This window comes from Mauremys mutica, chromosome 7 (genome assembly GCF_020497125.1).
Source record: "Mauremys mutica isolate MM-2020 ecotype Southern chromosome 7, ASM2049712v1, whole genome shotgun sequence".
NCBI lineage: Eukaryota > Metazoa > Chordata > Testudines > Geoemydidae > Mauremys > Mauremys mutica.
The window spans coordinates 100,067,146-100,091,592 of record NC_059078.1 but is presented as its reverse complement, the minus strand read 5'-3'; the positions used below and the strand labels follow the sequence as shown (position 1 = coordinate 100,091,592).

The 24,447-nt window shown below is 43.8% G+C and overlaps 1 protein-coding gene across 4 annotated transcripts in view; it reads right to left on the bottom strand.

The window, feature by feature from the left end:
* Positions 1 to 24,105, bottom strand: part of LOC123374478 (heparan sulfate glucosamine 3-O-sulfotransferase 1-like) — a 107,661-nt gene extending 83,556 nt beyond the window's left edge. For 3 of the 4 annotated variants that reach the window (XM_045024512.1, XM_045024511.1, XM_045024510.1), the window contains exon 1: positions 23,805 to 24,082. The gene's annotated coding sequence lies outside the window, so the exon portion shown is untranslated. Of the gene's footprint in view, positions 1 to 23,804 lie in introns of all 4 variants that reach the window. The other variant, XR_006581117.1, reaches the window with a different exon arrangement.
* Positions 24,106 to 24,447: the final 342 nt, after the last annotated feature.

The following is a 24,447-nucleotide window of genomic DNA, read 5'->3' as shown; positions in this document are numbered from 1 at the left end:
TGGCAGAAAGGGTTCTATGGGTTATAGTGGAGCACAAGCTAAATATGAGTCAACAGTGTGATGCTATTGCAAAAAAAAAGCAAACGTGATTCTGGGATGCATTAACAGGTGTGTTGTGAGCAAGACATGAGAAGTCATTCTTCCACTCTACTCTGTGCTGGTTAGGCCTCAACTGGAGTATTGTGTCCAGTTCTGGGCACCGCATTTCAAGAAAGATGTGAAGAAATTGGAGAGGGTCCAGAGAAGAGCAACAAGAATGATTAAAGGTCTAGAGAACATGACCTATGAAGGAAGGCTGAAAGAATTGGGTTTGTTTAGTTTGGAAAAGAGAAGACTGAGAGGGGACATGATAGAAGTTTTCAGGTATCTAAAAGGGTGTCATAAGGAGGAGGGAGAAAACTTGTTCACCTTAGCCTCTAAGGATCGAACAAGAAGTAATGGGCTTAAACTGCTGCAAGGGAGGCTTAGGTTGGACATCAGGAAAAAGTTCTTAACTGTCAGGGTGGTTAAACACTGGAATAAATTGCCTAGGGTTGTGGAATCTCCATCTCTGGAGATATTTAAGAGTAGGTTAGATAAATGTGTATCAGGGATGGTCTAGACAGTATTTGGTCCTGCTCTGAGGGCAGGGGATTGGACTCAATGACCTCTCCAGGTCCCTTCCAGCCCTAGAATCTATGAATCTATAGGGCTACATTTTAAAAAAATATTAATAATTTGGGGTTCCCAACTTGAGACACCTTAAAGAGACCTGATTTGCAGAGGGATAGTGCTGAATACTTCAGCAGGCCAGGCCCCTTTAAGGTGGCAGTTGGCACCCCAAAACTGAAGCATCCAAAAAAATCAGTAGTCACTTTTGAAAATGTAGGCCAAGATATCTAAGTCTTGTTCTTTTCCAGTGGCAATACTGTCAGGCAATCCAAATAATTAGTCTGACCTTTCTTTGACAGTTCTCACACTGCTTTTCCAAATGTCCAATTCTACTTTTGTCAAGTCTTTCCCTAAAGTCAACATTAAATTACTTGTTCTGTAAAAGAAGTAGACCTAGGCCCAGATCCACAAAAAGACACTTAACTCCCATTTCAGACACAATTGAGATCCTCAAAACTCCTGCTTAGTTGCCCCCTAAATCTGGAGGTGCCTTAAGTCCCTCAACACGTAATTTTTTGCCAGTGAAGTCCCTTATGTGCCTATGTTTCTGCTGCTGCCATTGGGCTCACAATGTCTCAGTCTAGGCACCTAGGCCTCTCTCTCTCACCTAAGCCCCAACGGGATCCTCAGACAAGGTGAAAATAGGTGTTTCCGCTGGAGATCGGTGTCTCCCTCCAGCCTAGGCTTACTCACCTAACTCACAGAGGGACGGGGGGGGGGGTGACTTAGGATACACCTCTTTCCTCAGCATCTGCTATTGGCTAGCTTTTGTGATCCCTCCTCCTACACACTAGTTTTTGTGGATCCCATTCTTAGGCACATCTCTCCCCCCACCCCGTGTTGTATAGGGAGCCTAGGCCCCTTAGGGTTTGTGGATTCTACCAGGTGGTTTGTAGGTGGTTAGGTGCCCAAAAGTTCAGTATCACAACACTGAGCGTTGCAACGCCTAAATCCCTTTGTGAATTTGGGCCCATCTGCCTCCCCACTATATCCAGCAAGTCCACTGAAAATGGACAAGAAACTGCCTTCTTTGTTTGCTTTTCACTGTGTGTGTGCATCTTCTGGAATGGCCTGCAACACCAGTAGTTTTGTACTTTGGAGTCTCCTGACAGAAGACTGGAAAAGCCTATGGTGGTATTTTCAACAAATTACTGCAAGAACATATTGATTTTATAGTTTAAAGTTGTTCTTATGCAGTTCAAAACCCCAGGTGGAATTAAACTGAGACACAAGAGCAGGAAGCGATCTAACGACCAGATTTTTAAAGGTATTTAGGAGCCTAAAGATTATTATGAAGCCAGAAGGGACTGACCTCCTGTATAATGCAAGCTGGGAGACTGGAAGATAGTGAAGGATGGCAACAGGGAATCAAAAGAGGAAATGGATTATAAAGCATTGAGAGAAATAGAAATGCAAGGGAAATAGAAAAGCACAACTAGGTGTCAAGTGACTGAAGAAATAAGGACAAAAACAACCAAAACAAACAAACAGTGACAGTGTGCAAGTACACCAAAATGGTGATCTGGAAAAAATTTCAACTATAAATAATAGAAAAACAGCAAATAAGCAAGAAAGAAAAGCATGTCTTAGAAAAATGTCAAAACAATACAACTGTACAATATTATGATTAACTTATTACACTTTCCCTCAATATATTTACACTATGCAACATCTACTAAAATGTAACTACATATTTAAATGCATGGGAATTAAACAAAAGTATTATATTTAAACTACAAAACCATCCCTCCTCTCCTGTAAAGAACAGAACTGGAAGCTCTGAAATCTTTACTCTATTCCTAGTTTTGCCATAAATTCCATTGTGAAGTTGGTCAAGTCACGTAAAGTTGATTGTAAAGGTTTTTTTTTTTTTTTAAATTGGGCTTCTCCCCTCCCCCCCCCTTTTGCTTCTTTTTTTCTGATTTATAAAGACAGCCTGAGCTTCCCCTCCTCCCTATTCTCTTACTTTAGAAAAAGTAGCATCAAGTCTGGTCTTCCTTGGTTTTTCTTGTGGGATCATAGTGCGGTCTGAAAACATGTTTATTAAGAGCTCTAATACCTTAGTTGAAGATATGCACGTGTTGAATCTTTAACAGACTTCCTTTTATTCAGCATCAGTCACTGAAGGACTAGACAGGTGTTTAACTCCCTCTCCCCACCACACAACATAACAGTCTTAAACAGTTGAAAACTGCCTCTTTTTTCAATTAACTTTCAGCTCTCTTGCTAACATGATGTCACTATCGCACTTGTTCTCCAATCATCATGTCTACTGGCCTCAACAAGAGCTGAATTTCTAATGTAACCAGAAAAAAAAAAACTAGCAGAAATTTTAAAAAAATTAAAAAACAAAACCACCCCTCAGGCCATCTTTATCTATCGCAAAGCAGCAAAAAGGACAAGCACAGGTTTTTCCTATGCAGGCCACCTTCAATCTCAGCACTATCCTTTCCCCATCTATAAATTAGAGAGGATATTTTTTTCCCTCTCTCTCAGGGTGCTGTGAGGCTTAACTAATCAACATTTGCAAAGCACTTTGTGTTTCTATAGTACTTTCCATGGAGGGGGTCACAGAGTATTAGCTTACTATTTTGGGCTTGGCTACACTTACAAGTTGCAGCGCTGGTGGAGGCTTTCCAGCGCTGCAATTACACCCCATCCACACTTGCAGGGCACAACCAGCGCTGCAACTCCCTGGTTGCAGCGCTGGCTGAAAACCCGTCAGGGTTGGGGTATAAGGTGATCCAGTGCTGCTCAGCAGGTGTGGACACTCAGCAGCGCTTTAATTGTCCTCCAGGGAATAAGGAGTTATCCCAGAATTCCTGTTCAGCCACTCTGCTCATCAGTTTGCACTCTACTGCTCTTGCCTCAGGTGACCCGCCCTTTAAATGCCCCGGGAATTTTAAAAATCTCCTTCCTGTTTGCTGCAGCCAGGTGTGTGTGGAGTGCAATCAGTTAATCTTTACAGGTGACCATGCCTCCATGCGGCAAACGAGCCCCAGCATGGAGCACTGGCGAATTGCAGGACCTCATTAGTGTTTGGGGGGAGGAAGCTGTGCAGTCCCAGCTCCGCTCCAGCCGTAGGAATTACGATATCTTTGAGCAGGTATCAAGGTCCATGCTGGATAGGGGCCATGATCGGGACGCACTACAATGCAGGGTGAAAGTTAAAGAGCTGCGGAGTGCCTATTACAAAGCCCGCGAGGGTAATCGCCGATCCGGAGCTGCCCCCACGACCTTCCGTTTTTACAGGGAGATGGACGCGATACTTGGGGGTGACCCCACTGCCAATCCCAGGACCATGATGGACACTTCTGAGCTGGGTGGGGGACAGGAGGAGGAGGCGGAGGCGGGGGGGGGAGGAATACGCGAGTGACACCCCAGAAGACACCCCAGAGTCCCTTGAGGCATGCAGCCAGGAGCTCTTCTCAAGCCAGGAGGAAAGTACCCAATCGCAGCAGCCAGCAGTTGCAGAAGGACAAGCAGAGCAGCGGGTTACCGGTAAGTGGCTTTTATTTTCTGGGTGGAAATGTTTCTGGAGAGGAAGGGGGGTTCGGGCTGTATGCATGCCAGCCTAGATGTGGAATAGCCCATTGATGTGGTCTATCACGTCGCGGTAATCGTCTGCAGTTATCTCCTCAAAAGTTTCAGCCAGAGCGTGGGCAATATGCCTGCGCAGGTTTATAGGGAGAGCCACTGTTGTCCTTGTCCCAGTCAGGCTAACGCGTCCGCGCCACTGTGCCGCGAGGGGGGGGGGGACCATCGCTGAACACAGGCAACCCGCATAGGGTCCAGGGCGGAATCCACATTGCTGTAGAAGAGCCTCCTGCTGTTCCCTAGTGACTCGCAGCAAGGAGATATCTTCCAGGATTAACTCCTGTGAAAAATGTTGGGAGACTCTTTAGTGAAGCTAGTGATAGAGATAGGGAGATAGTGAAGATCACCCCTGCAGCTGCATCTTCACTCAAACCCTCTATCACTGAAGCTTACCCAAAGCAACCAGCACCCCTCTATCACTCAAGCCCCACTTCTCCCTCTATAAGCACCCCTCACTCACCATTTTGTGGCTTCTGCTGTGTTATGTGTGTGGTAAAAGAATGCTAAACTGAGGACTAAGAACTCCTTCAGTGTGTGGGAATTTCAGTCTTGAGATAATGAACACAATGCTTCCCTGTTAAATGTTGTCAATTCTTTTTTTCTAAAGTGACCTTGACTGCTGGACTGACCAGATGTACCACAGCACAGAAGCTGCAGAATTTGAGAAAAAATTCCCGAAAGAGCAAGGAAGACATGCTGAGGACTGTTATTGCTCACTCTGCTAGAGAGAGTAAAAACTTGCAGGAGTGGAGAGACAAGGAAAGCAGGATCCGCAAGAGAAATGCAGTGGCCAAGAGGAAAAGCACAGAGAAGCTGCTAAGCATCCTGTCGCGCCAAGCGGACTCTATAGAGTCACTCGTTGCCATGCAAGCAGAGCACTACCGTGCTACTCCCTCACCACCCCCGTCCCAAAGCTTTTTGCCTTGTGCACCAATGTCAGTTCAAACCCCCCTTCCCCAGCATCCAGGTTCTTACCACCACCAGCTGCCTCCAACACCTGTACGTTCACCAACCAGCCCTGATAACTACAACCCTTACCCTCTGCACTCAACCCCCATCACCATGCAGTTTATGCACCCTGAAGTGCAGGATTCATTGCACAGCACTCCAGACAGGACGTATGCAAACTTGTGACTGTGCAGTTCACCAACCCACACCCCTGCCCTCTTGTGTTCATGAAATGTTGTGTTTCTGTCTGTCAAGGAAGTTTTTTTCTTTTCAATAAAACAATTCTTGGCTTTGAAAACAGTCTTTATTATAGCAGATAGTGAAAGATACCTTAGCCCAGTAAAGAAAGAGGCACTGCAAATCATTTTAGGGATAATAGAATAACAGTGTAAACAGTGCAATTCACTCCCATGCAAGGCAGCAAACATTACTGTTGGCTTTCAGCCTCAAATTCTTCCCTCAAGGCATCCCTAATCCTTGAAGCCCTGTGCTGGGCCTCTCTATTAGCCCTGCTCTCTGGCTGTGCATATTCAGCCTCCAGGACTTGAACCTCGGTGGTCCATGCCTGACTGAATGTTTCACCCTTCCCTTCACAAATATTATGGAGGGTACAGCAAGCGGATATAACCGCGGAGATGCTGCTTTCCCCCAAGTCTAGCTTCCCATACAAGGAACACCAGCGGGCTTTTAAACGCCCAAAAGCACACTCCACAGTCATTCGGCACCGGCTCAGCCTGTAGTTGAACCGGTCCTTGCTCCTGTCAAGCTTCCCTGTATAGGGTTTCATGAGCCAAGGCAGTAACGGGTAAGCGGGGTCTCCAAGTATCACAATGGGCATTTCGACGTCCCCTACTGTGATCTTCCTGTCTGGGAAAAAAGTCCCTGCCTGCATCTTCCTGAACAGGCCACTGTTCCGAAAAATGCGTGCATCATGCACCTTTCCAGGCCAGCCTGTGTAAATGTCAATGAAATGCCCACGGTGATCCACAAGCGCCTGGAGAACCATCGAGAAATACCCCTTCCGATTAACGTACTCTGATGCCAGGTGGGGGGGGGGGCCAGAATAGGAATATGCGTCCCATCTATTGCCCCTCCACAGTTAGGGAAACCCATTTGTGCAAAGCCATCCACAATGTCCTGCACGCTCCCCAGAGTCACGGTCTTTCTTAGCAGGATGCGATTAATTGCCTTGCAAACTTGCATCAAAACGATTCCAACGGTCGACTTTCCCACTCCAAACTGGTTCCCAACCGACCGGTAGCTGTCTGGAGTTGCCAGCTTCCAGATTGCAATAGCCACCCGCTTTTCCACTGTCAGGGCAGCTCTCAATCTTGTGTCCTTGCGCCGCAGGGTGGGGGCGAGCTCAGCACACAGTCCCATGAAAGTGGCTTTTCTCATACGAAAGTTCTGCAGCCACTGCTCGTCATCCCAGACTTCCATGACGATGTGATTCCACCAGTCAGTGCTTGTTTCCCGAGCCCAAAAGCGGCGTTCAACGGTGCTGAGCATTTCCGTGAATGCCACAAGCACTGTAGTGTCACACGCGGCAGGCAAATCCATATCGATATCATCGTCAGACTCCTCACTGTCACTTTGGAGCTGAAGGAATAGCTCAACTGCCAAACGTGTTGTGCTGGCGACACTCATCAGCACAGTCCTCAGCAGCTCGGGCTCCATTTCCCACAGAAATCGCGATTCACACACAGTAAAACAGAAAGACACTCACAATGGCGCCAAACGTTGCCGGAAAGACAGAATGCTGGGATGTGAAGCGATGCACCACGGGGCGTTGGAACAGGAAGCGGAATGACCCACACACTTCCTTCCCCTTCCCACAATACTCAGCGCCAAAACGGGACGAGGTGCTCTGTGGGATAGCTGCCCACAATGCACCTCTCAATACAGCGCTGGAAAGTGCTGCAAGTGTGGCCACACTGCAGCGCTGGTAGCTGTCAGTGTGGCCACACTCCAGCGCTGGCCCTACACAGCTGCATGACCAGCGCTGTAACTTCCAGCGCTGCAACTTGTAAGTGTAGCCAAGCCCTTAGTCTCCTCTTTTCTGAAACTGGATTTCACATTTAAAACTTTCAATAGCAGGATCCAAACCTTTTGAGAGAGTCTACGCAGAGACAATATCCACATGATATTACCCTTCACACTTCTTCCCACCCATCCCAGGGTGCTTTCTTATAAGTATTTCTTTAGGCACTGAAAATCTGAAGCTCCCATTCCATTAGCTCTCATTAGCTCCCATTCCATTATGATATGGATATCCATATATATAATATATATATACAATATATATAATAGTATATTATATAATGCATATAATATCATATATTATATGATATATGATATTATATGCATTATAATTCAGCCTTAATATACTGTACATGGTCACATACTATACTTTCCCCCAAAGGACCCCTGCTTACTTCAAGTGCACTGGCTGGATAGTGAATAAAGCAAGGGTTGTGTAGTAATGAGGCCCACAACTACCCATGTAACAATAAAGATGAAAGTACTGAACAGCTGCCACATTCATTGTGAATAGGGCACTATACTTGGGTTTTGTTACCTGTCTTGTCTCCAATCTGCCATGAGACTTTCCCTGTCTGTAAAAGGGGAGTTCCTAAGAGCCAACCATTTGTTGCAATTATTATATATGCACAACAACTGAGGTAGGAGTCCTGTGGGAAAATATAGTATGTAGGAGTTAAGTTAAAGATTGCATCATAATATCAAGACACCAGGGGTTGTGTGGACAAACTTAAATCTGGCATTTCCTGACTATTTTTTATTCTCGCTGAAATCTAAACATTCTTTTTATATAGGCTTCTGTATAACTGATTTGTGTGTGGAATACTTTATAAAGAGAGGAAAATATCTCTGAAAGAAACAGAACTTAAATAGTGTTTGATATACTTATTCTCCCAACATCCCTGTGATGGAGGCAAGACTGATAATCCCCATTTTACAGGTGAGGACAAGCCCCTTTGGCGCTCTATAAAACGACAAAACAAGTTGATAGCAGAGCAGACACTAGGAACTCCTGAGCTCAGATTCCCAGTCTCTGATTTTTCATGCACACTATAGAAAAAAAAATCATCAGTAGTACAAATGAGTGGATTAGAAGAATGTGGTTTTTGTACTGGAATGTCAATAGTTTATCTGAACACTAAAATGTAATATAGAATATGATCTAATATTTTAGAAACACAATAACAAGTATACACTAACTGCTGGAGTGGGGTGAGAACATTGTATTTTTCCTTTTTTGGGGAAGGGGTAAAAATGTTTTTACTGCATTTCCTTCTAGTGCAAGCCAGCACTAATCCAAATATCTCCCAGTGGGCAAAATAAAACCACGTTAGATGTTTGTGTATCCCCATTGGCTTTCACTTGATTAAAGGAAACTGATTCATTATAGAAGCAAAGTAGAACAATTCCTTGGAGTATTAAAGCACAATTTTCTATGTGTATTACCATGCAGGAATGAAAAAAAAGATGCTGTACTCTTTTCTGAATACCCTGGCATCAGGATTGGATTTTATAGATATTTTGATGAGATTTAGAATGCCTGGCTCTTCATCTAGCAAAGATTCACATTACAGGCAGTTCTATAAAAACAGAACTGTAATCTTCCCCCCATCCCTTTTCTCAAGGAAAAAAAATCTAGTCTGAAATTTTCCATTTTGTATCACTGACATATTGTTTGAACTATGATGATTTTACATAGTCTATAAAGCAGGAGCTCATGAGAAGATGTATGTATTAACTTTTGCTAGCTATATTCAACTTCTATAATTTGATTAAAAGATGGAGGGAAAAAGGGAGTTGGAAACACAGTGAAAACTCAGACATCTGGCCTGTTATCCTGACTCAATTTCTTGTTTTTTGCTGGATACACACCTGGGTCTAACTTTAAGATCCAGAAACTTAGCACTACCATGAGGATGCAGTAGAGTATGAAAATAATAAGCCTTTTCTTTTTCTTCATTCTCCAGTGCACATGTCAGTTTCTGAACTTAGAAACCCCTAGAAGTACACAGGAGGCTATACATTGCAAAGAGACTTCATTAATGTTGTATCCCAGGGAACAAAAAAAAAATATTACAACCAGAAAGTATCAGTGATGCAGAGGTTATCAAAACTAGGGCCAAGACAGAAGCCTCAGCATTTAATAATGTGGTGCAAAACCAAAGCAGTAAAAATGGAATTCTGTAAATATAAATGAATATACAAAAACATTCAAGGAACTAGATTTAAAATTATTTTTCTTCTATTCCACCTTTATGAAGTCCAGAAATAGGCTGCAAAGTCAGATCAATCCTGCAGAGGTTCACACACTCTGGCTTGATTCAGGAAAGAACTTAAACACATGCTTAGATTTAAGCATGACAGTAGTCTCACTGAAGACTATGGAGTCTTTCTGATGGCTTCAGTGGACACTGGATAGAGAGAGATGGCAGCCACATCAGAATTAAAGATTGCAAATGAGTTTCCATTTTAAGCATGACATTGGCTCCACCATACCATGCCCAAATCAAAAGGCAAATTTTTATAGTTCTTTTTTAAGTAAATCTGTAGACTTTTTCCTTGCAGAGTTGGACTTCAATATGCCAATTGAACACGAGGGACTTGTCAACATAAAAATAAATTGATGTTAAATTGGACAAGCCGTTTGTAAATTAAGAAACATTTTTTTAAAATTAGGCATTCAGCACAGACAACAAACTCTAACCTTTGTCCACCAACTCTTAGCTTGTGAACACAGATGGGAGACAATGAAATTTAAGTTTATTGGACTCATCTAATACTTGGGTAGGAGTGGAGGAGAATAAGGAAAGGAGTACCAAATCACACTGCTAGCCCCATCATCCCCTGTCATGCCGACTCCTCAACTGCTCACTTCCTAAGGAAGGCTGCAGAAGCCGTGCCTTTGGAAAGGATGGAAAATGAGAATGAGGATGAAAACAAAATAGGGGCATTGGCAGAGAGGGAAGGAGGTTGCCATCAGAGTGGGACAGATAATGGATAAGGGGAGTATGAGAGGCAGAGCATACCAACCCAACCCATTATCACTGGGGGGCATCAAGCCTAACTTTAAAGGTCCCAGGTCTAAAATTGTTGGCCTTAAACTGTCCATCTGTAAAACAAATATATCTACATGCTTTGCAGGGATGTTAAGATTATTAATGTTTGCAAAGTTCTTTGAACACACAAAGCACTATATATAAATGCTAAGTTATTATGACAGGGAACATAACTAGTCCAATTTCTCTCAGCCTCAGAGAGTAAATATTTCTTCAGCTCTGCTCAGAGAATTCTTAAAGCCTTAAACTTTAGGCACTCAAGTTTGAAAAACTGACTGTATTTTTTAGTTTTGCTATTAAATAAGATCTACACAGCTTCCTAGCTTCCATTTTTCTTTATGCTTTGTAAAGTGCTTTGGGATATCACGACTGGGCAGTAGTAATAGCTGCCATTTCAGTTACACACTGTGCAAAGTTCCATTACAAACCAAAGCTGTATAAAAAATATTTTTGGGTCTAAAGCTTTGGTTGGTCTCATGCCAGAAGGAAATGGTGTTAGTTTGTGTTTTATTTAAAGTTGGAGAAAAAATATTTTTTTTTTAAAAGGAGCTAAACACTAAGATGAAAAAAGCAAAAGACTTTTTTGATCCCAAATATTATAAAGACGAATAAATCCTGCCCACCCTCCAAAGTTAACCAGTGGTTAACCTCTACGAATAAAACCTGTTTGGTTAAATTTGGTGATGGGGAATGAAAAGAAATTAAATAAGCAAAAAAGCATAGCTGAGCGTGCTTTGTAGTTATCTGCTAAAATGTTTGCAGAGTGCAATGGCTCTCCACCCTTTTGTGATACCAGTGAAGAAGCAACTGCATGCTCTCCCTTCTTAGCCTGACCAGTTGCCCAGCCAAGACAGAGGCTTCTGATCTCAAGCAGCAGGGACAATTCACAACAGAGAGATTGCAAATGCCTCATTAAAACATATGGTCATTCCCTGTTATTGGCAGTCTCTGCACACTACTAGCCATGAGGGTTTATTTTATGTGTAAGGGGGCTGTTGCCCCCCTTACTAACATTCAGTGGAGGTGTTTTGGTTGGCTAGCTCCCAGCACTAAAAGATTGGGGAGAGGCCAATGCTCCAGGTCAGCCTTAGCCTCTGAGCCTGATTGACAGGATGGGCAGGCTAATCAGGGAGTCAGGAGGCCAAGGAGATCCCGTCCTCCCTGTGAGCTAGAATTGCCTGGGTTAGACAGAGTGGGGCCGAACTAAGGAGAAGGCAGGGGCCCAAGCTGAGCTGGAGAGCAGAGCTGTGCCAGATCCAGAGGGGCCAGAAAAGCAGCTCAGGAAGCAGGTCAGAGTTGGGAGCAGAGCCAGACACAGCCCAGGGAGAGAGTAGATCCTGTGCTGGGAGCAGAGCTGCAGCCACAGAGCCAGGTGTGGTGAGCAACTGGGGCCAGCCAAGGGGGGACCTTGGGCAAAGGGCCCAGTGCAGAAAGACACTCCCAGCCAAGGGTCCTGCAGGGGGATCTTAACCTGACGGGGGGCTGATGCTGGGAAGAAGGGTCTCACCACCCAAAGCCCGGAGGTATGTGGCCACCACCATTGCAAGTGTCCAACCCGCAGCATCCCTGCAGCAGAGCCAGGACCTGAGAAGGGCCTGGCACACCTACAAGGAACAGACTGTGAAGTGCCCTGATATCCAGAGACACTGTTTGTAATGTTCCCTGCCATTTTTCCTTATTATTTTTTTAAATTAATTGTTAATTAAACAACTTGTATTTGCTTTGAACTGTATGTAATGATCAGTGGGTCAGGGAGGTGCCCAGTGCAGAGAGAGTACCCCGGAGTGGGGACACCCTAGCCCCTGTCCCAGGCAACCACAGCAGGGTTGGGGGTTGAGCCCCACAGGAATCCTGGGCCCAGACTTGTTGGGGTTACGAGGGCTCTGCCAGACAGGAGAGTCCTCGAGGGCAGGGAGGCCTCTGGGTAAAGGAAGTGGGAGCGAGGACTCCGATCCTTTTGCTAGCCCACTTCACCGGGGTACTGCAGAAGCCAGGAAAGTTCCCCACAATAGCGGGACCATTCCCCCGCTTACATATGCCACCTTTGTGGTCCACCCTACTCAGTCCCCAAGAGCAAAGGCGCCTCTGTTCCCAGGGACACACAGATAACAATCAGATCCCAATTATAACTACATTTAAACAAGATGATGTTAGTTTAAGAAAGCAAGAAGAGAAACAGATTAAAAACCAAAGTCATTTACTCTTACCAGTGTTAAACTCAGACTATAAGATGATGCATCCAGGTCTGGAGGGGGAGGAGGGGAAAAAAAATCAAGAAAAAGGCCAAAGACTGGAAATTGTATTGTTATATGATTCGCAGTGTTAGCTCATGGCTGTTTCTTGCAGCTGACAACCTCTCAGTCATTCTCCCAAACATCTGCATGTCTCTGCCTTCTAGAAAGGGACTGACTGCCATACAGAGAAAGCCCTTTATTTTTTTCTAGAAGGCACCTCATGTGTGGGCTAATGGATGTGAATTGTGAGTTGATGGGCCTTAGGCAGCATTACAATATAGTCATACAGAGATTACACAGACTGAGAAATACTATACCTAATTATAAACCTCAAGTACATATATCTTCGGACCTCCAGAAACCCATGTCTTCACATCAGGGGCAAGAAAAAAAAATCATGGATGTGAGAAAATTGTGGATCCCATCAATTTATGATTTCTCTGCATTTTGCAAGATTCTGTAAAATGTTAACCTTTCATTTTAGTAATAAGTTCCCAACCCCCTCCATTGTGAAGGTACAGCTGTCCATTTGGAAATAGATGCACCGCTGGCCTAATAACCCAACCTTGCAGACATCTGTCTCCAACCAAGCAGTAGTTAAGATATTGAAACAGATTTCCTGGCACACAGCAATCTGGCCCTTAAACAAGGTTACCCAGTGCATGGAGTATCAATGCAGCATACAAGCCATCCTCCCACGGTGCAGTGCCAATGTAGGTACTCAGATGCCATTCCCGTTCTCTGCTACTGGAATAGCAGATAAAAGGGGCATGGCCAAAAGAATAGGGGTGTGCGCGCCACAACGGTCATTGGCATTTTCAGTCTCTTATGAACATTTGGAGCCTAAGTAAATGACAAGAGCCTTTAGGCTGTTCTAACATGGTAAATGAGGTAGTTACCTATATACAACTGTATCGAGGAGTGCTAATGTGAGCTTAGTCATCTTTGCACCCACTCACCCTGACCTATGCATTGTGCAGTTCATCTATGCCCCAAGATCTGACTCATTAGCTCCTCCCTTCCCACAATCCATTCACTTCAAAGAGCTATACATTTCAAACCCTCCGCTCTAAACTTTAAGCCTGGGTAGGGTTTCTCCCCCACTTTAAAGGGGAAAATGGAAATTACATGCATACAGACGTAGTGTTTAGATCATACATATTATTTCACACAAGTAACATTAACTTTCCCACTTCACACGTACTGTATGGGCCAGACTGGGATCAGATTATACTTGGGAACATGATGTGACTATGTGTGTTCAGGCACTCCTGCCTCCGCCTCCCCCCACCCCACTATTGTGTTGCCTGTACAAGGAGGGAGAAGTTTTTTTCCCAAGGGGCAGGACAGCTCCCCACAGGGAAGTGTGTTGAGCATCTAAACAAGGGAAATGTTGTGGGTGTAAGACGGGGTGGGCAAACTTTTTGGCCCAAAAGCCACATCTGGGTATGGAAATCATATGGCAGGCCATGAATGCTCATGAAATTCAGGGTTGGGGTGCGGGAGGGGGTGAGGGCTCTGGCTGGGGGTGTGGGCTCTGGAGTGGGGCCAAAAATGGGGAGTTCAGGGTGCGGGAAGGAGCTCCGAGCTGGGGAAGATGGTTGGGGTGCGGGAGTGGGGAGGGCTCAGGCTGGCGTTGCAAGCTCGGGATGGGGCTGGGGATAAAGGGTTGGGGATGCAGGAGGGTGTTCTGGGCTGGGACGGAGGGGGATGAGGGCTGGGGCAGGGGGTTGGGGCATGGGAGGGGTCAGGAGTGCAGGCTCTCGGTGGCGCTTACCTCAAGCAAGCTCCTGGAAGCAGAGGCATGTCTCCTCTCTGGCTCCTATGTGGAGGCATGGCCAGGCACCTCTGTGCACTGCCCAGTCTGCAGGCACCACCCCTGCAGCTCCCATTGGCTGCAGTTCCTAGCCACTAGGAGCTGTAGGGGCATCACTTGGGGCGGGAGTAGTGTGCGGAACCCCCTGCTGCCCCTACGCGTAGGAGCTGGAGGAGGGACATGCCGCTGCTTCCAGGAGCCCCAGAACCCGCTCCCCAGCAGGAGCTCAAGGGCCGGATTAAAACATCTGAAGGGCCGGATGAGGCCTCTGGGCAATAGTTTGCCCACCCTGGTGTAAGAGTAAGTTAGTGCTACTTAGGATAAGAATCTGTATATCTTGTCTTTATTTTTCAATATGTCATTCACACAGGGTTTTCGTATTGTTCTCTTGATATTTACATTCTAATTTTAAGCCACTAGCAAAATTGTAAGCGTGCAATTCCATGGAAATCATGTTACAATGTCAAGATGAAACAAATCAATACCAGAACAAGTCTTTTCAAACCTAATTATGATGTCAACATGAACTAAAATAAGGTCAATACACTAATATAACTAGTCAATGTACTAACCAAACTCAAAAGTACATTAAAATACTACATTTGAAAAAAAAATATGTTAAATGCATGGACATTTTTATTTGAGTTCCATTTATCCAAGCCTTTATAGTTCTTATGATTTTCTATTAGTGTTCCCAACTCTTTTGTTTACCACTTGAACATATATATTTCATAAATACGGAGTACATATATTTGTTGTCTGGGCTTGGGGAAAAAAACCTCACCACTAACAGTAGATGAGTCGCCAATGGGGCCTAAATCCTTCTATTTTGTACAGAAGTTAGGCCTTTATTTTAAAAGAATTTAAGTTCTTGGTTGTAGAGGTAACCTTCTAAATGTGCAGTGAAGGGACAGGATTTTTTTGAGCCCACAGACTAACAGTTCTTTACTGTTCATGCAGCCTCTTTACATTGAAAGTAACAGGAGACTTACATTCAGAACTTCTTGGGCAGCAGTGAAATGGACAACATTTATGTCAATTTCACTTTGCTAGGGACAGCTGCAAGCAGTGCTGGACCACTGTGCTGCTTGGCTTTTTGGGGAGAGAAGGGCAGCTGGTTTTGATCAGCTGATTGGCCAGCCCCCTCTTCACAATTGTGTGGATATTTTTTTTTTTTGCTCATCCACTCATGGGTGGGGATGCCTAAAATGTTTTCCACCCTGGCCAACAAAACAGCTAGGGCTACTTCTGTGTGTGAGTGTCACAGAGACCACTTTTACTTTAGCAGCAACCAAGGGCCTGGGGAAGGGAGAGTAGCAGAAATCTTTCCTCTTTTCCCCTTAACAGTCAGGATACTCTGACAGGGGAGTGGGAGAAAGAAAGCTCTTTTTCATTCCAGTGGACAGGTGCCTGGGCTACTAATTTATCCAACATCTGCTGGCTAAAGTTTGATACAAAAGATGACATCCAACACTAATGCCATTCAGGAGCCACTAAAATCATAGGCACCGACACTGTGAGTACTCTGGGTCTGGAGTACCCATGGGGGCGGGGGGGAAACAAACAAACCAGTGGGTGCTCAGCAGCCCCCCTGATCAGCTCCTCCCCCTCTCCCCAGCACCTATATGTCAGCGCCTCCTCTTCCCTCTCCAGCGCCTCCCGCCTGCCACGATCAGCTGTTCCACAATGTGCAGGAGGCGCTGGGGAGGAGGGGGAGGAGTGAGTGAGGGGTCAGAGCAGGGGCAGGAACAGGCAGGGTGGGGGCAGGTCAGGATAAGGCAGGGCCAGGGTGGGGCGTTGGGGGAAGGGATGGAGTGGGGGCAGGACCTGGGGTAAAGCAGGGGTCAAGCACCCCACGGCACATTAGAAAGTAGGTGCCTCTGACCAAAATTACTGACTCCTGTTCTGTCCCCCACAAAAAGCAAACAAAAATAACTCTGACTGTCCATGATGATCACAGCCATTCTTCATTAATATAAATGGCCACCACAATTTCAGGTTTTACAAATAATAAGCTTGTCATGTGAACTTCAAATACTAGCATTGCCATACCATATAAGTCAAGTGGTCATTCTACTCCAGTATCTTGTCCCTGATAGTGGTCAGTACACTTATTCAGATTCTTAATTTTTACATTTTTATTAAGTTAGAAAATGGTGAATGATGCATTTCTCACTTGTGATTTGTGTCAAGCTCTTTTTTGATGAAAAGTTGAATTAAATTAAAAATGCACAAAACCAACATTTTAAAAAATTAGTTAAATAAAACTACTGTAAATATGCTGGATACATAAGAAAAAAGGTTTATCAAAACATGCTTTGTATTTAAATGTAACTGATTGATTAAACAAATGAAGTATTATCTGTAGGTAAGTGAACTGAATTGATTGTTTCCGGCCACCATTGTCCTTCAAAACTGGCCAAAACTATAACAGGGTTCAAAAAAGAACAAGATAAGTTCATGGAGGATAGGTCCATCAATGGCTATTAGCCAAGATGGTCAGTGATGCACCACCATGCTCTGAATGTCCTTAGCCTCTATTTGCCAGAAACTGGGAGTGGACGATGGGATGGATCACTTGTTGATTGCCTGTTCTGTACATTCCCTTTGAAACACCTGGCATTGGCCACAGGATTCTGGGCTAGATGGACCATTGGTCTAACCTAGTATGACCATTCTTATGTTCAAAGTTTTAGAACTTGTAGATCTCAGCCTCTCACATGTAGTTTTCTTTCATAGATAGGAAAAGGAAAACAAGCTTTCCTGCATTTTCAACTCCCACTTGACTTCTTAACTATGAATGAACTAGTCATTGAACTGAACTAGTTGAATAAACTGAAGAAAATATTCTCTCTGTACCCTGCAGAAAATGCTACTGATGTTGACAATTGATTATAGTAAGTTTAGGCCTTAACATAGGCTGCCATAATTTCAAGTTTATTTTTAAAAAATAAACCTATATATTAATATAAATGTAAGTAATTTTTTTAAGTTGTAAATTTTTATCCACCCTAATATTTGTTATTGTAACTCTGGATACTCCTTTTACTACTGAAAACATCAAGTCCTACCCTCAGTGGGTACATCTACACTCTGATTAAAAGCAAAACAAAAACAAAAAAAGACCCCGTAGCACTGAGTCTCAGAGTCCAGGTCAGCTAACTCGGCTCACATAACTTGGCTGGCTATAAAATTGCAGCGTAGACATTCGGGCTTCGGCTGGAGCCCCAACTCTGAGACCAATCCTGGTACAGAATCTTGTAAGCACCCCACCGTTTACCTTTAGCATGATGAAAACTGACCTTTTATTCCTATTCTTTGTTTTTTGTCCGTTGCCAGTTTCTGATCCATGATAGCATTTTACCTCTGCCTCACAACTACTTCATTTCTTTAGTAGCTTCTCATGAGGGACTTTGTCAAAGGCCTTTTAAAAAAGTCCAAACAAATATCAACTGGCTCTTTTTTAGCCACTATTTTATTAATCTGTTCAAGGAATTCTAACAGATTGCTAAGGGACAATTTTCTTTTGCAGAAGCCATGCTTGTTAATTGCTATCATATCATGATATTCTAGGTATCATTCTATTTTTAATTATTGTTTCAGCCAATTTACCGGGTACAAATGTAAGGCTTACTGGGCTGTAATTTCCCCGAGCTCCCCATGTAGTATCCTGTATAGTAGCAGATTTTCATGACAGACGGTCTGTTTTTTGCTAGAAGCTCAACTACTTCATTTTCAGGGCCTGTCCCTGTCAGTTTAAAAACAAACAAAAACAAACAAAAAAAAAACCCCAGAATGTTGTCTCATGGTTTTTGTCAATCCTAGGAGAATTGTCACCTGAAGTAGCCACTGGCCAGCTGAACTGGTAAGACAGACAACAGGATGGATCAGTATATATGCACCTCAAGGAGCACTCCAGCTCTGACATAAGTCATGCTGCCCTCCTGTCCCCAGGAAGCCTCACAACAAGCAACCTCTTCATGATAACCCTCTTCCATACAAAGGTACTGTCTACATGAGGAAGGCTTTGCTGGTATCAGTATCTGCACTGGACAGTGTTTGCCAGAATAGCCCTACTGGCAAACCCTCCTAGTGGAGACATAGCTTATACCGACAAAAAGTTCTTTCACTGGTATAGCTTATATCAGTTCCCAAATGAAATAAGCTACACCAGCTAACAGACTTCGCCAGTACAACTCCATCTATATTAGGGCTTATACTGGCATAGGTCTGTCAGGTAGGGAGGGGTGAGATTTTTTTTTTTTTTACACACTCTTAACCAACATGCCAGCAAAACATAAGCTGTACTGGCGTAAACTGGTAAAACTGCACTTATACACCTCTACCTCGATATAACGCTGTCCTTGGGAGCCAAAAAATCTTACCGTGTTATAGGTGAAACCGCGTTATATCGAACTTGCTTTGATCCACCAGAGTGGGCAGCCCCGCCCCCTCGGAGCACTGCTTTAACGCGTTATATCCAAATTCGTGTTATATCGGATAGTATTATATTGAGGTAGCAGTGTACTAGGACTTTTGCAGTCACAGCTATATCAGTAAAAAACAAACATATCCTTAACCAACACAGCTATACTGGTAAGAGTTTCTAATGTAGACGAGGCCACAGTCAGATCCATACAAAGTGCAAGATTCTGGACACTCTGCAAATGGTGACCCTATGAGCAGTGCAGCCGCACTAACACATGCAGGTAACCACTGATGAAAAAACTGTGGGCTGTTGTTAGAACATAAGAACAGCCATACTGGGTCAGCCCAAAGGTCCATCTAGCCCAGTATCCTGTCTTCCAACAGTGGCCAATGCCAGGTGCTCCTGTTTCTCCTCACAGCCTCTGGGCCAAAGGGAATAAGAGGGACTGATTAGAGCAGGTCAAAAATCTTTCATTCAAATTTTTTTTTTAATTAAAAATGGCTTTTTCCATCAACTTGGAAATTTGTTTTCAATTAATTTTTGGCCAAAAATTAACAAGCTATTTGGGGTTCTCAATTAAAACCTGACAAATTTTTGAAGAAAAATCTTCTAAAGTAAAATTTTCATCTTTTTTTCATAGGAACAAAACATATTTCCCAGCCAGCTTTAGCATGACTAGTGAATGTGATAGAAAAACACTGGAGAGAAAGAAGAAAAAGACACGAGGGTGAACTAGGGTATTCCACCTCCATCTTTGGGTGCATAACTTTAGCCACACAGGTTTAAAATATCTGGCTTACGTGACTTAACAAAGGCCACAGATAGAGTCAGTGCCTGAGCTGGGATTAGTTCCTTGTTCTTGGGCCTTTGATTAGTCGACTAGACCACGTTGGCTTTCTTACTACCTAGTTGCCCTTCCTTGTGGTCACAAGTCGTGCAGGGTGCTCAGCAAAGGCACTGACACAGGCCCAGGCGGCTAGCTATTAGGGAGCTTATGGTGGCTCTAGTGCCTTCAGCAATAGTTTACGTGACACTGATTACAACCATAAACACAGTATGCAGTCTTCACCACCACTCTAACCCCTCCTCCCCCACAAAAATACACCAACCCACAACCCCAAAGACCTGGAGTTATTCTTTTTTCTGGACACCAAATCCAAAACCAGGTTGACCGTTAATAACCCACAATGCTTAGGAAAAAATCGGCTCCAAGCTTTAACCCCTAGTGATTGGTTCATATCCTTTTACATTTTCCAAGCTATCTTTGCATGGAAGAAGACTAGAAACGTACTTTTTTCTTCAAATCAAGAGATTCAAGCAGAGACTGGGAATTTTACCAAACAGACTGATGGCCTGGAATGGTATTACCTCTCATACAGGCTCATAAGAAAATTAACATTCCACCACTCACCAGCTACCAAGTTTGTAATTACCTGTCTTTGTGTGTGCCTTCCAATTCTCAGTGTGGTTTTATTTCCCTAGATTACTGCCACCCACTTCTAGCCTGTAATTGACCGCACCTATGAGTCCACTCTCAAAGACTATGGAACTCCTTCCAGTTTTGCTGAAGTGAACAGCTTGTTTTGAACCCTGAAAGCACCACCACCTTTTGAAACACAAGTTGAAGAGACATGTTCAAGAAAAGTGACAATGTATAAAACAAGAATAGTGACTGGATAGTGTATTGCTCATGCATACAGGCCTATGACTTATTCTGCCATCTAAATATTTCATACCAACCACTCTTAAAATGTATGGCTGCAGCTAATGCCCAGGTAATATCCCTCTGGTATCTCCAGACATTCTGTTAAACAGTTTTATGATGCTAAGCACCAGAGACTACCATGTGATTGAAAAACAAGCTATAGACAGTAAGGAAGGCATGCTCACATTATCACAGATATGGACCAATTGTCAAATAGTGAACTATAGGTCATTTATAGCATGTTGAGTAAATACTGCGGTCAATCAACTCTGCTCTGCCCTGCTCCTTTTAAACCACGTGTCACCAAGAGGGATGGAGCACTACACTTTTAAGAAAAGTAACACTCAACCTGTTGCAGCAGTTGAAAAACCAGAGGGGATGGTCACTTACTCAAGTCACTGAGCCCTGGATTCATTGCATCAACCAATGGTGTCAATATAGTCTGAGACGTAAAGCATGATGACTGTACGTGCACATTCCTTCCTTGCTGCTGGCTGACCATTCTGATTAAAATGGAAACAAATGATTTCCAACATAATTTGATCCAGGCTTCAGTGGCCAAACATATATTATACTTCAGCCTTATATGGATACTAATCTCAAACTGTGATGGTGGTTCTGGTATCATCTTTTTTTTTTTTTTCCAGAGTTTCCATGCCACGTGTAGCAACGTATTCAGGCAGAACACCAGCCAGAGTGACAGCAAGAGGACTACTAAAAGCAGCAATAGAACATCATGTCCCTGCCATCTCAGACTACTACAGAGCATGTAGAACACTTTACTTTCTCTTATCAATCTATACAGGTTCAGGGCTTGCGATCCAAATTCAATCAGCTTCTAGATCAGTGAAAAAATATTATTGCTAAATAGTTTTTCTTTAAAAAAAAGTCAACACATAAGGGAAGACATTTTGATATATCCAAAAATAAAAAGTTAACTATGGTGCTAGTCTCCCCATTCCCATCACCCCCCAGTCTCCAGCCAAATATCCAAAATGTTATTCTCCGAGTTGCTCACCACTCAGTGTATACTTTGAACACCCTGGATGTTCCAATGTTATGACAGTTCTAAGTATGCCATTGATAGTGATAGCAGAATGATATTTGGCAAACACTATGCTTTTAAAGAAAAGCAACTGCCCTCCAATTGCAACAGCAGATATTCAAGCCAACTAAGAAGCCAATAAAGAAGACCCCATTGTTCACAGTGATTTGACCTGTAGTTTCCTTTTTTCACTCACATCTACACTTGATGCTCCACTTTTCTGACTGGCTTATTGACAAATTTAACCCGCCCCCCCAGCTGTATATTTGATGAACTATCTACTTGCTCTGTCAATCCTTGAGTGACTGGGTTTGACAGAAAGACCACAACTCACAAATATATTTTCCTCCTCAATAATTTCTTTTTATATTTTGTCCTTTTTATACATCTTGGTTGTTTGTTTTTGACTCCTTCATGCTTTAGTTGTAGTGCTGAATTTTGATGAGACGAGACAATTAATATAATCATTTTTGTTTTTTAGACTAGATGTGTCCAGTAGTAAGATCACTTGTGATTATTTTTGTTAGTTCTGAGCTTATCAAATATTTTCATAGAAGCCTCCCTTACACTAATTGACAACAATCTCTCTTCACTAAACCTGCAAGTTATGAAAGGTCAAACCAGATACACCTCTTCTATTATAACAACAGCACCCCACATTTTCTTCAGTCACTGTGCCTCAAATAAACTTGCAAAACATAACAATTTGTCTTTTTAGTACGGACATCAGTATTTTTGCACAATTGGAAGAACAAAACTTTTGTAGTTTTTGCAACTTTCACTGTTTCCTGCCAGAAGATTTACATATAGGAATAACAATTATTAAAATATTATAGATTGCTAATATTAATCCAACATAAATAGTATTTGCATATGTACAGACACAAGCCATCTGTTCAAATTTGCAAGTATGACTAATAAAATATAGGCAAGTTTAACTGATGTCACAACAAAAAAAAATCTAAATTTTTATCTCAAAGATACTATAACATGAAACAAACGATTTTCTAGAACTATACTGGTCTATAATCAAATTACCCAATTAGTGAAGCAATATCAACCATACTGATAAGAGATTTCTATAAATAGCGGTCACATGCAATTGCTTTTGGGGGAAAAAAAGTAACAAAATATTGGCTAATCTCATTTCATTCTCATGAACCAAAAACTATTTAAAAGTGTTTCACTTGGAGAAGTAGTCAAAAATCTACAGAGAATGAAGTTTACTACAAATTTAAAAGGGTGATTCAGAGGGTCAAGGCAGTCTATGTACATTTGTCATAGATTTTCTTTTGTAAAGAGAAAGAGAAAGTGAATCGTTATACTGGGAGCTGCAGCTTTTCCAGTCAAATTTTCAGCCACGATATAAATTGGAGAACATGATCTTGCATGCCTACTCTCCAGAATTTTGACAGTGAAATTTAACATAGCCCAATGAGTCTCATTTTATCATTGACAGGTGTCAAAATAAAGGGATGTATTTAAGTCTAAAACATAATCCTTATATTAGTCACCCACTTTTGAGACTGAGAAATATCACGATTTACCCAATATTATGTACTCTAAAAGGATTACCTGTATTTGTATCAGAACAAGACAAGAGTGCTCTCTTCAGCATTACAATAAATAACTGCAGCTTAGCTTTAAATGAAATGAGGTACTTTGGATCTGACCTGAGTTTAAATGGTGTCTGTCTTTTCCTAGTGGAAAATTTAAATTCAGCACTTGGATTCATAATTCCACAGATCTCACAAGCATAATCTAAGGCAACCACTTTACATGATTTATGGCTGTTCTCTAGATTCAGATGACAAATCTCTATGGAGCAGGTGCAATGGGGTGTGGTTCCCCCCCACGAGATAATTTCCTAGTATGTAAATTAATTAGCAAGTCTTCATTCCTATGGTGTAACCAGGGCACTATGAATGTACTTGCTGTGTTTATTATTTCATATCTTTTCAAGTGACCTGGAAGTCCGGAGGTTTAAATCACAATGTTTTTGACAGCATCAGTAGCTGTAAAAGTAGGAATGAATCATGCAGAGTTATGCAGGGAGAGCCGATTCTTAACTATTGAAAGGATTAAGGACATCAGGCTACTTGCGCGTCTGTTTACTCGTCTTCCTGGGCTACCAAGGGGTCTCTAACAATAAAAGCAGGAGTTACTCATGCACAACCTTACGCTGCCCCCCAAATCCAGCCCTGTTTCCTGCCTGCTGCTGGAAACAGGAGCCAGGGATGAAGCCAGTCCCTGGCTTCTACGGCAAGTCCTTACTCTCATTACCTCCTCCGGAGCCATAGAGAGCGGCGCTTCCTCGGCGTCAGGGTCTGCCGGGCTGGGAGCTGGAGCAGATGCTGGAGGGAGCGGGGGGCAGGCGAGCGCTCGCTTCACCCCACAGTGCTGCGGCTGGAGCCGGTGGCCCCGTCCGCCCCAGATAAATGCAGGAACAGCAGCAGCCCCATCATGATTAATTAATCAGCGCGGGTGACCAGAGCAGGAGACGCGGCGCGGCGCGAGGGGAGCGGGGGCTGGGCTGGGCTGGCGGCTCGCGCGGTCACTCCGGAGTTGCTGGAGGGACGCATGGCTCCCCGGCCGGCCGGCTGGGCACGGAGCGGAGGGGGCAGCTCAGCGGGGAGTGCAGCGCTGGCTCCGAGAGAGGGGAGGAGTCTGGGCAGGTGACTAGACACCCGCGGTGGGAGCGAGCCCGGCTCCTCCTTACCCTGCCGCGGGAGGTACCGCTCCCGCGCCGGGCTGGGCTCGGGCGGGCTCCTGGCGCTGCCCTCGGGGAGCAGGCTGCGGTGGGAGGGGGCTGGGGCGGGGGCATCCAGCGCAGGACCTAAGCCCCTGCCCCAGCAAAGCCGGGCTGGAGCGCGCTCAGGCTCGCCCGTGGAGAGGGACTCTGCAGAGGGGCCGGCTAAGCGGCTTC